This window comes from Lissotriton helveticus, chromosome 7, assembly GCF_964261635.1.
Source record: "Lissotriton helveticus chromosome 7, aLisHel1.1, whole genome shotgun sequence".
Classification (NCBI taxonomy): Eukaryota; Metazoa; Chordata; class Amphibia; order Caudata; family Salamandridae; genus Lissotriton; species Lissotriton helveticus.
In genome coordinates, this window is record NC_136068.1 from 483,588,531 (window position 1) to 483,600,677 (window position 12,147).

The window sequence follows — 12,147 nt, forward strand, 5'->3', positions numbered from 1 at the left end:
GAAAGACTAGGGGTTTCCTACCTTTGTTGCTCCAAGTTGTATTAGTTGCCCAGTTACAGGGTAGGTGTATATTAAAGTCCCCGCATAGCACTATGGAAGTAAGCCAGTGTACTAACTCACCAGAAACCTGGTTAATAGCCCCAGGGTCGTCGACATTACTCCCATATATTGAACAAAGGGTGATAGAGGAGTTGTTGGGGAGTAGAATCTCAGTAATGACCCACCTCCCTAACGGGTCAGACTTGGTTCGAGGGTTACTGGTGGCGAGTCTTCTATCGACTAAAACTCCCACTCCCTTTGTTTTAGCCCCCTGTGTTGTGGCGCCCACTACCTTAAACCCTAGGGTGTCTAATAGGTGTTTTTGTGCCTGCTCTACATGGGTTTCTTGCAAGCATATAATATTCCCCCCAAGTGTCCGTAAGCCTAGAGCCACCTTCTGTCTCTTAGATGCATGATTTAGTCCACATATATTGACTGAAACAATTCGTAATGAATCTAAACTAGCCATCTAAAAAGTGTGAGGGTAGTAATATACGATGCGTATTTTTTTTTTTATTTGACCGTTTCTTTGAATTGAACTGTTTGGATTCAATGAAGTTACTTTGAAAATATAATCGCACTGCTTAAAGAGAATCGTAAATATTTTGCACCTGAGTGTTCTTCCCGTGTCCCCTCCCGCCCCTCCCCCCAGTCCCCCCCACCCTCCCCACCCACCCCCTTACATGAGCAATCAGGCAAGGCCTGAATGATGGTGGTCAGTCATGAGCCTCGGCTGTTGGCCACACCAGTCAGAAAAGAAGAGAAAAATAAATAAAACCAATCTGTGATCGGCCGCTGGCTTTGCCTTGTGCATGTGCATAGTTTGAGTGCTAAGTGCTAAGTGCGAATGTGTAAATATATAGTTTTCCTTTTTTCCTTCCCTACACTTTTTTTTCTCTCTTTTTTTTCTCTCTTTTTTTTCTTTCCAAGAATTTCCCCATTCTCCCCCCCCCCCAGTAATTCCCTTTTTAGCTCCTGATAGAAAAAGGAGAAAAGTGGGGAAAGGGTCAAGATTCTCAGTATTTAACAAAACATATAACAGGGGGTGTATCAGAGGAAAGACTGAGATTAGCAATGACTGCCCCCCCCCTGATTAGAGTAAGTTGATTGTCAGTGGTTTTGCTGTATGAGGAGAAGAAGAGAAAAAAAAGGGTTTTTAGCATAGGAAGATCATTTTAGTCATTGTGTCCCTTCTTAGTCTTAGCTTCTTCCAGGTACTCTCTGGCTTTGATTTCAGACAGGAAGACCTTGGTGGTGCCTCCGAGGATAACCTTCAACCTGGCCGGATTCATAAGGTATACCTCTGCCCCCTGTTGCTGGAAGGGGGAGATTAATTGCCTCAAGTGCCACCTTCGTTCCACAGTCTGATGGCAAAAGTCTGGCTTGGCAAAAAAAGAAATCCCGTTGGCCCCCTTCTTAGAATTAGGACGGGCCTGGTCGTACACCAGTTGTCTTAAAAGGAAGTTGCCAAAATACACAAGAAACACCCTGGGCTGGCCTCCGTTTGAACTACCACTGTTATGTTGCCACTTCAGGAAGAAAGGGAAACAGTGTGCTCGCTGCACTTCTCGGTTCCAATCCCAGCCTGGATGTTCCGGAAAGGAGTCTTGTAATAGCTTGACTATGAATTGTCTAGGATCTTCCCCCTCCTTCCCTTCCGGAATACCAAGCAGGCGGAGGTTGTTCCTGCGTTGTCGATTTTCTTGTTCTTCCATCTTGACCATCAGGTCTGTAAGGCAAGCGGTGTTGGATTCGATCAGCTGTTTGGAGGCCACTGCTTCGGTTTCCAGATGCGTTCTTAGCGGTCCGGTTATCAGCCCTCACCTCCTCTTGGAATTCCTTGATAGAGGTTAGTATAGCTGCCACAGAGGGCTCCACTGTCTCAGTTGTTTTGGTTTGTAGACTTCTCAGGCTATGCCACTGTGGTTGGGTTGGGCCATCTTCTTCCAAAGGGTAGGACATTTGTGAATCAGAGTAGTCCCACTTGAGTTGGCTTCGCCGCTTGCTCTTACTTCTTGGCTTTTTGGGATGTACGACTGTGTCAGGGTTAACATGGGAGGCCTCACTGTCCTCTTCGCTAGCACTGTCAACATCGTTGTCGTCTTCCATCCCCCCTTCACCAGAGGAACTGGGAGTTTATCGGAAACATAGTAAAAGTCCTTGTGACACGCCTCTGGGGTCCAGGGGTTTTGTATTCCAAGAGGGATTTCCAAGCTTTGAATGGCGAGTTCTGTCCCCGTTGATTGTACCCCAGCGACAATGGTAGCTGAGGATGGCAAGCTCCTTCGCTACTTGCTCCTTCAATTGGTTTCTGCTGTCCAAGAGCGGTGGGCAGGACTGGCAACAGGGTGTCTGGTAGTGCAGGAGGGGCGGAGGTACCGGGGGGCCCCTTGGTCTGAGGAAACTCGTGGTCAGATCCCTTGATGGGTGTATGTGTAGTGGAAGCTGGCTCAGAAAGACTGCCTGGGGAACAGGTGGGGCCTAAGCCTTCGGCTGTGTCCCTGCTATTAATAACAGTTTCCTTTTGGCCTCCTTTAGCAGAAGCGCTATCCTGTTGTGGGAGAGCTTTAGGTGGTGTGGAGGGTTGCCTTCCTGCGCTGTTTTTAACGCTGGCGGCCTGGCTTTTGGCTACCGTGAAAGTTTTTGCAGGGGGGGGTTGAGTAGGACCTGAATCTTTATAGTCTTTGTTGAGGACCCCCCTGCTTTGCCCAGATTGAGTTTTTTCACCCCACTGACCTGTTCGGGTTTGGTCTTTCCAGCGCCTTCTCCTGCCGAGAAATCTTTCCCCGGAGCGGGCGTCTTCTGCTTAAGCCCCTTCCTTGCCCCACGAACGCTCATTTCCGAGCAGGGGCAGGTGTATATGTCCGCGATGAATCCAAGCCTTGCCTTCTCTGAGGTTAGAGGGCAGTCCTGGGGCTCGTGTGCGAGGATCAACGCCACAGCAGTGGCAACAGCCAGAGAGAAACAAGTGCTCCAATTCCGGCACCAGACCAGCACGGTAGCGGCAGCGCTCCTGTCAGGTGCCTTGCTCCTGTTCACGCAAGCCACGTGTGAGCACCAAAGTTTGAGCCCCGAGGCGATAGAATTGAAGGCGTTGTTACTGGACCCCCCACTCTCCTCTGCGGGTCCAATAGGTGAGCTAAGCAGTCTAGCATATCCAAACGGGAATCGCTGCGTTCTCCGCTCTCGTGGTGACAGACAGTCTGCGTGCACGGCAGCCCAGCATCTCCGATGATCGCGCAGGGCAGCTAGCCGATCATCTCCGCATCTGGTGACTGGCGTGAGCAGCCGGGTAATATTTATTATGATAGTAAGTTCAGGATAAAAGGTACAGAGAGCCGTACCAGGAGCAGCCTTCCTACTGCTCAGCCCATATGACAACTGACAGCCTCACTCACATGATATCATAACTTACCTTTCACAAATGTATGCTCTGCTAACTTCAAGAGCCCGATTCGGCCCAAATGGTGAATGCACTTCTCATTTTAGAGTTACACGCGGCATTGTCCTCACACCCCTTTTATTTTCTGTTTAGATTACCAACGTTGACATATCCTTGCAGAGCCTAAAAGCTGATGCCTCTAGTGTCGAATGCGTGTAACGCCTGTCCTCCTAAATGCAGACGATACAGTCCTGTTATCAAGGACTACTAACGGGCTCCAATGTTTAATCAAACACTTCGCACAATTTGATTCAAAAAGACCTAATACTGAATCTTAGTAAAACCTTCGTCATGACCTGTGGAAAAAGTAAAACAAAGAGCAGGGACCACCACATGGGAGGCATACACATTGAAAGAATAACATCATTTTCATTTTTAGGACGTCTTTTTAATGGGAACGGAACTTGGAATTCACATATTGATTTATGAAAGTTAAAATGTATATGATCAAGTGAGGGTATTTTTAGATTTTCAAAAAAATTGGGAATAAGCCAGTTCTTGAAATCCTGACATTATATAGGAGTAAGTGCATCACAGGTACATGTTATGGTATATGTTATGGTACAGATCTATGGAGGAGGGCAAATAAAATTTCACTGCAAACACATGAAAATAGGTTTTTAAGAAGGCTCGTAGCAGTGCCTAACTCAACCCCCTTATATATAGTACACAAAGAGCTGTCTGTACTTCGCATTAGTGATTACAACTTTCCAGAATTTTGTCTTATATAATTGAGCTCCCAGACAAAAGTATGGGTCAAAGGATTATCCTAGCTGGGGACTTCAATGCTAAAATCTTTAATTAAGAATCACCTGGGCTAAACACACGAAGTGACCGTGCAGTAAAAAGGGGTCAAGAACTGGAATTACTCACTCGTGAACATATGTTGACTAACATTATGGATGTAAGTCCTACACCCAATAATGACTATGTTCCAACATTTAGAGGCAGGGATTACTCCTCAACTATAGACTATATTTTTATGTCACCTGAGCTCATTGATAGCCTCATGGTGGCTAAGGTTATTGAGACCGCATTTGGGGACCATAATGCCTTGGTTGCAAACATCAGACTAGGGTCCTCGCCAGTGTTTAAAAGCACTGTGGGGGCCAGATATATAACCCCCGCCACAAATAATTTAAGATTGAAATGGAGGGGGTGGATAGTGGTAGCATAACTAATCAGCTTACAACCAAACATCAAAACCTAATAGACTCGTGCACACTACCTGATGGGAACCACCAAAGGGTAATCTCAGATTTTACTAATTTGTGCACAGTTATAAAAACACTCTTAACTGTCCCCAATCGGAAAATCATTCCGGACCCTAAGTGGTTAGATAATAATTGTTCAGTTGCAAATAGGGCTCTACGTAAGGCACTGAATGCTAAGCCCAGATGTCAAACTGAGGTAAGGGAGGCAAGAAAGAGGTACAAATCTGCAATAGGGAAACGTACGACAATTATCTTGTCAGAGCGCTGGGAGGAGCTATCAGACTCTGCATCTGGGAAAAAAGGCACAATCTTTTGGGCTGCAGTAAAAACATGCGTAATATGGGATCGCAAATGTCAGTAATAAGCTGCACCATCTCCAGCTCTCAGTGGGAAGATCATTTTTCTAAAGTGTATGCAACACCCCTAAATGTCAGTAATAAATTTGCACCGGACGATTTATGCTCATTAGAGATCACCTTAGGAGAGATCATCGAGGGCATTAAACAAAGCCTCGGCAATAAAGCCCCCGGGCCAGACGGCCTCCCAATAGACATTATCAAATGGAAACCTGAACTTTGGGCACCCATCTTGAAAAATGTCTTTAATACCCTACCTTTAGTGCCAATACCTGACACATGGTCCACAAGTATAATAGTGCCCATATACAAAAAAGGAGAAAGAACAGACCCAACAAATTATAGACCCATCTCGCTCCTGGACAATACCCTTAAAATCCTGGGGCGTGTACTATACAATAGAATAAATGGGTGGGTAGATGAAACAGGTATCTTAGACTCCTCTCAAATGGGGTTCAGAAGCGGGGTTGGAACAACTGTGCAGTGTCTAAATTTTTACATTTGGTAATTGGTAAATACACCATTGCTCGCTCGGCACCAATCTACCTAGGATTTATGGACTTATCGTCCGCATTCGACCTAGTAAATAGGTCTAAATTGTGGTCAATCCTCCTGGAATATGGTTTAGACGAACCGCTTGTACACTTTCTTGCATATTTGCATACTGACACAAGGGCACAAGTAAGGATTGGGATGGCGGGGGAAGTGTCAGAGCCTATAAAGGTAGAAAGAGGAGTCAGGCAGGGGTGTGTTTTAGCACCCCTGTTATTTATCATTTACATTAATGGACTAAACAAATCTTTGAAATCGGCTACTACAGATGTCCCAAAAATAAGGGGGAGATTGTTACCGACTCTGCTTTAAGCAGATGATGCGGTGCTCATGGGCCTTACTCCGAATGCTTTACACAGTTTGGTAAAAAAATTTGTACAATACATGGAAAGTCTTGATCTTAAAGTAAATTTAAAAAAATCTTTTATCATGTCTTGTGGCCCGGGGAAGAGACATCTAAGTGTTATTTCGGTGGGTTCTGACAAACTCTACTCCACTAACACTTTTCCCTATCTAGGAATGGTTTTTGCTGCGAGCGGCTCGTGGAGTGGACATTTGGTCCACGCCACGAGCAAGTTCTCAAAATCCATTAATTCTATTCTTTGCCTCCCACGGCCTAAGAAAGTAGATGCCACGAAAGCAATTTAAAAAAAATTTAAATTACAATGTGTGCCAGTAGCAACCTACGGGGCAGAGATCTGGGGTCTGGGTAAAACACAGAATGTCCAGACTGAGGAAAACCGCTTCTGTAGAAAAATCCTCGGAGCACCCATCTCTTCTTCAGAATATATTTGCCACTGTGAATTGAACTTGCACTATATATATCAGATTTTATTGCATCTAGACCGGCAATATTCTGGCTTGCTATCTGGATGAACAACTTGGCCAACTTAACCCATGACATTATAAGAGACTGCCTTAACTGTGAAAAAGGGATGTCAATCCCCTGGCTTTCTGGAGTTTTTAAAAAATTGAGTAGTGTAGGTAAGGGCCACCTCTTCCTTGACCCTACCAAAATTGAGCTTAAAGATAAAAATAATTTAAAATCTGCACTGTATGCACTTTATAGCAAAGAAAGATTGGCAAGAGAATCAACTAAATCAACTATCCAGGTTTATGTGAATAAAGATCTGTACATACAACCAATCCCACTGTACCTTACGCTGCCAATGACAAACTGGGAAAGATCCTTACTGTTTCGCTTAAGGGCAGGCACTGTCAGATTTCTATTATGTTTCCCATTAGGTTACTCCTTCTTAAAATCTGAAAATAATTTGTGCCCATGCCATGATACGAGCAAACAAACTGACTTACACGTCTTCTTTTTCTGCAAATGTTATCAAAAATATTTTAAATGGTTTTTAGCACCGTATCTTAACCCCTTCGGCGCTAATGACAAGGTCAGCTCGTCATGGGCGTAACCTGCGCTACGCGGATGACGAGCTGACCTTGTCACGTAACGCAGGTTTTTGCGAATCGCAGCGCGCAGCGGGAAAACCGCTAGCGGGCATGCGGTTAAAAAGCATAGACCACTTTCTCTGGATGAATCAAATTTGATGTTGCTAACCTTGAACAATGAAGAACTGATATTCCGCACTAGTACTTTTTTAAGAGTTATTACTCATGTCCGGAAAACAATGGAGCATCCTTAGCAAATTTCTGAATTATTGTTGCTAATTGATTTGTATCTAATAATGTGCTGTTTTAAATATATCTGTAATTATGGTGATTTTATAAATTGGGATTGTAGTTTGTATTACTTTTATGAATTTGCAAAAATTCGAATAAAGATTTTGAATTGAATTGAATTGATTACATCAGTACAGCAGCCCGTACGTTCTGTCATGGGATTTGGACTAAGGAAGAGACTAAATTTACTAAGGAAATAGTAATGGATTGTCTTGCGCTTGATTACTGTAAAAGGATTCCTTGGCTACAGTATATTTATACATTTTTATTAGAATGTAATGTGGCTGTTGATTTTAACGATCCAAAGCTTATCCGGGATTATAGCAAAGGGGATCTAAAACCGAGGTTAGCAAATTCACGGGAATCTGCAAGAGATGCAGGAATTAGTTCAAAATCAACTGTTAGAACAATCTGCGAAGGTTCGCTTTTGCCGGGCACCCAACCATACCTTATCTTGATAAGAAATTTGCAACATAGATTTTATTTAACAAGGTTAAGGTTGGGTACCCTACATTACCAGATCCCATTTCCCACAATGGGCAAGTGGTACAAAAACCTTCCAAATTGCCCTTGTGATGGAAAGTCATTACAGACCACACTATACTTTTTGCAACTTATATCAAGACATTAGAGAGCATGCTTTATGACTCTTATTTATTGTAATAAATTGCATTTTTTATAATTCTGCTTTTTATTACACCTGTAGCCTGGAAAACGAAAAAGTTTGCAATGCAGTTATTGTTTTTAATACAAATGGCAATTAGGAGAAGAAAGGACAATTCTCATTTTGGAAGCCTTAATATTTGAAAATAATTAGGCCCTCTAACATTCGTTAAGGCACAAAATATTTTTATAATATCCTATATTCTATTTTAAAAATGTATTTGAATTATATTTTATAATCCTCCACAATGCCTGAATATAGCTATTTGCACTGTACTTTTTGAGCCCCGCATCTCTGAGCCTTGTTTACATAATTATTGCGACTAATAATTGAGTAACCTTTTAAAATGAAGTTTTACTATGCACTGCACTTTGTACTGTATTATTGAATCTTGTTTACATAATTACTGTAATTAATAGTTGAGAAATATTTTAGAATGAGTATTACTATGCACTGTATTGTTTTATCTTGTTTACATAATTATTGCGCCTAACAATTAAGACATTTTTAGAATGCTTTTATGGTTGTTAATTATATACCGAATAAAGCTTGTTTGATTTGATTTGACTTCCTCACTCATCCAACACTCCACAGCATCACCACACACCAACAATCCACACCACATTCACACTGGCTGAGCAGCAGGTACAAGAGCCTACCTGAAGCATTGTGTCCAGATGAGGAGGTCACATCTGTAGTTAAGTGTTCATTTACAAACATTGCACATAAAGTGTTAGACGGGGACCCTGAGGGTCGGCCGGATACCGAGGGAGAGATCCCCGAGGGGGACCGTCTCCGGCGATCGTACAGACAAGTTACCTCCCTCCCCACAAACAGGCACCACACCAAGTCGAGTTCAAGGCTTTATATAAGGTTCTTAAGGCAAGGATATCAGCGATACAGGAGATCTTGGACCCGGGGGTCCTCTCACTTCTAGTCTCTGTAGGGAAAGGGGGTAGCGGGACAGTCTTGGTACCGGATCGGTACAGGTAGTGGTAACAGGCGAGCTCACAATCCTCGAGCTGGAGTGTCTGTGGATCGGGCCGCGGCAGCGCCAGCAGGCCAAGGTGATAGTCTCTTAAAGTAGAGGGCCGCGGCAGCGCCAGCAGGCCAAGACGATGGTTTCACGAGGCAGGGGCCGCGGCAGCGCCAGCAGGCCAAGACGATGGTTTCACGAGGCAGGGGCCGCGGCAGCGCCAGCAGGCCAAGACGATGGTTTCACGAGGCAGAGGGCCGCGGCAGCGCCAGCAGGCCAAGACGATGGTTTCACGAGGCAGAGGGCCGCGGCAGCGCCAGCAGGCCAAGACGATGGTTTCACGAGGCAGAGGGCCGCGGCAGCGCCAGCAGGCCAAGACGATGGTTTCACGAGGCAGAGGGCCGCGGCAGCGCCAGCAGGCCAAGACGATGGTTTCACGAGGCAGAGGGCCGCGGCAGCGCCAGCAGGCCAAGTCACGGATGAGTTCTTCTCGGGTCTCTCGACTCCAGGATACAACTGGTTTCCTGGTCTGGTCCTGCCCCAGTTATAGGTCTGGTCCCCTTTGATGTCCGGACCCTCGCGCCTGGGGGGCCGGGAGGTCCGGGATGAGGGAGTCCAGACACCCAGCATGGGGGTGGAGCCAGCGCCCAGGCGGCCGGGGGTGATCGACACCTGGCGGAGGAGAGCCGTTGACGATTCCTTTCTCCCATTGACTCGCCAAGTGGTCACTCTGCCTCCCGGGGGGAGGTTGGTGCCTCGATGTCGGGCCCGGCCGGGCCCAGGGTGAGGGTCGAGTTGAGGCCACGCGGCCTCGTGCTGTAGTGGCCCAAGATGGCGGCTGGGCCGAGGCCGTGGTGTGGATGGTGACCCGGGCCAGCTGGGTTCGGAGCTGGTGTCTTGTGGGTGAGGAATTGCAGTGTACTTCGGGTGGTCGTCGGGGACTCTGGCTGGGGGATGCAGGTGGAGCCAGGGTCCAGGTCCCATTGCGGGGAGGGGGCAGCCCGACCATGCGGCCTGTCCAACATGCGTCCCCCCCAGCTGAAGGCGGGGAGAGTCAGCCATCTTCCTGGGGACTCTCCTCGCTGAGGCGGAAAAAGCGTGACAGGCCGTCGGCGTTGGCGTGGTCCTGGCCTGGACGATGTTCCACCGTGAAGTCCATCCCCTGCAGGGAGATGGACCAGCGCAACAGCTTCGGGTTCTCCCCCCGCATTTGCATCAGCCATTGCAGGGGTCGGTGGTCTGTTTGCACCCGGAAGTGGGTGCCGAAGAGGTATGGCCGGAGCTTCTTGAGTGCCCAGACTACGGCGAAGGCTTCCCTCTCAATGGTGCTCCAGCGCTGTTCTCGGGGCAAGAGGCGTCTGCTGATGAAGACCACCGGATGGTCGACCCCTTCGGCGTTGAGTTGGGAGAGGACGGCCCCCACACCATGATCGGAGGCGTCCGTTTGCACAAGGAATTCCCGGCTGTAGTCGGGAGCCTGGAGCACGGGGGCCGTGCACATGGCGGTCTTTAGCTTCTCGAAGGCTGATTGGCAGTCCGGGGTCCAGTTGACGGTTTTGGGGCTCTTTTTGGAGGTGAGCTCTGTGAGGGGCCCCACGATGCTGCCATAGTCCTTCACGAACCGCCGGTAGTATCCGGTGAGCCCCAGGAAGGCCCGGACCTCCGTTTGGCTCGTCGGGGGTTGCCAGGCCTGGATGGCAGCAATCTTGAGTTGGAGAGGGGCCACCAGCCCGCTTCCCACTTGGTGTCCCAGGTAGGTCACGGACCCTTGGCCAACTTGGCACTTGCTGGCCTTGATGGTGAGCCCTGCTTGCTGGAGGGCGTGTAGAACCTCCCGCAGGTGGCGGAGGTGGTCGGTCCACTGGTGGCTGTACACAGCAATGTCGTCCAGGTAGGCGGCGCTGAAGTCTTCCAGGCCCGCCAGTACCTGGTTTACCAGCCGTTGGAACGTTGCCGGGGCGTTTTTCATGCCGAAGGGCATGACTTTAAAGTGGTAGTGCCCGTCTGGGGTAGAGAAGGCGGATCGTTCTTGGGCCCTAGGGGTGAGGCCGATCTGCCAGTAGCCCGCTGTTAGGTCGAAGATGCTCAGGTAGCGGGCGGCCCCCATCCGGTCAATTAGCTCGTCTGCCCGGGGGACGGGATGAGCGTCGGTCCGGGTAACTGCATGCAGCCCTCGATAGTCCACGCAGAACCGGAGCTCAGGGGCAACGCCCGGGGCAGCTGCCTTGGGAACCAGGACGACTGGGCTCGCCCAGGGACTGTCTGAGGGTTCGATCACTCCTAGGGTCAGCATCTTGGACACCTCGGTCTGGATGCAGGCTCGTACCCGGTCTGGTACGCGGTATGCCCGGTGTCGAATAGGAGGGCTGTCCCCGGTGTCCACATCGTGGAGGCACCAGGGGGTGACTCCGGGGGTGAGGGAGAACAGGGAGGCGAACTGCCTCAGGAGCGTTTGGCAGTCTTGGCGTTGCTCCGGGGACAGGGCCTCGGAGAGCTGGACCCCTTCCACCGAGCCATCCTGCTCGAGGGCCCTCAGTAAGTCCGGAAGGGGTTCGGAGTCTTCTTCTGTCCCAGTATCGGTAGCCATCAGGAGGCTGAGTTCGGATCGCACAAAATGGGGTTTGAGCCTGTTGGCATGGAGGACCCGTAGGGGGTTCCGGGCAGTCTCCATGTCGATTAAATAGGTGACGGGCCCCTTGCGTTCGATTACCTTGAAGGGCCCGGACCATCTGTCTTGGAGGGCACAGGGCTCAACCGGGGACATCACCCAGACCTGTTGTCCAGGTTCGAACTCAATGGAGGACGTGTGCTGATCGTACCACCTCTTCATGTCCTCCTGACTGGCCTCGAGGTTGGCTTTGGCGGTGTCTCGGAACCGCCGGGTCTGGTTGCGGAGAGCCAGGAGATATCGGTAGATGTCCGGGGGAGTTTTCTGGGGAGGCTGCTCCCAACCTTCCTTGACTAGGCTGAGGGGGCCCCGGACGGGGTGCCCGTACAGTAGTTCAAAGGGGCTGAAGCCGAGGGACTTCTGCGGGACCTCCCGATAGGCAAACAGGAGGCATGGAAGCAGCACGTCCCACTGGCGTCGAAGGGGTTCTCCTAGACCCATAATCATCCCCTTGAGGGTGCGGTTGAATCTCTCGACCAGTCCGTTTCCTTGCGGGTGATAGGGGGTCGTGAATTTGTAGGTGACCCCGCATTGCTGCCAGAGGGAC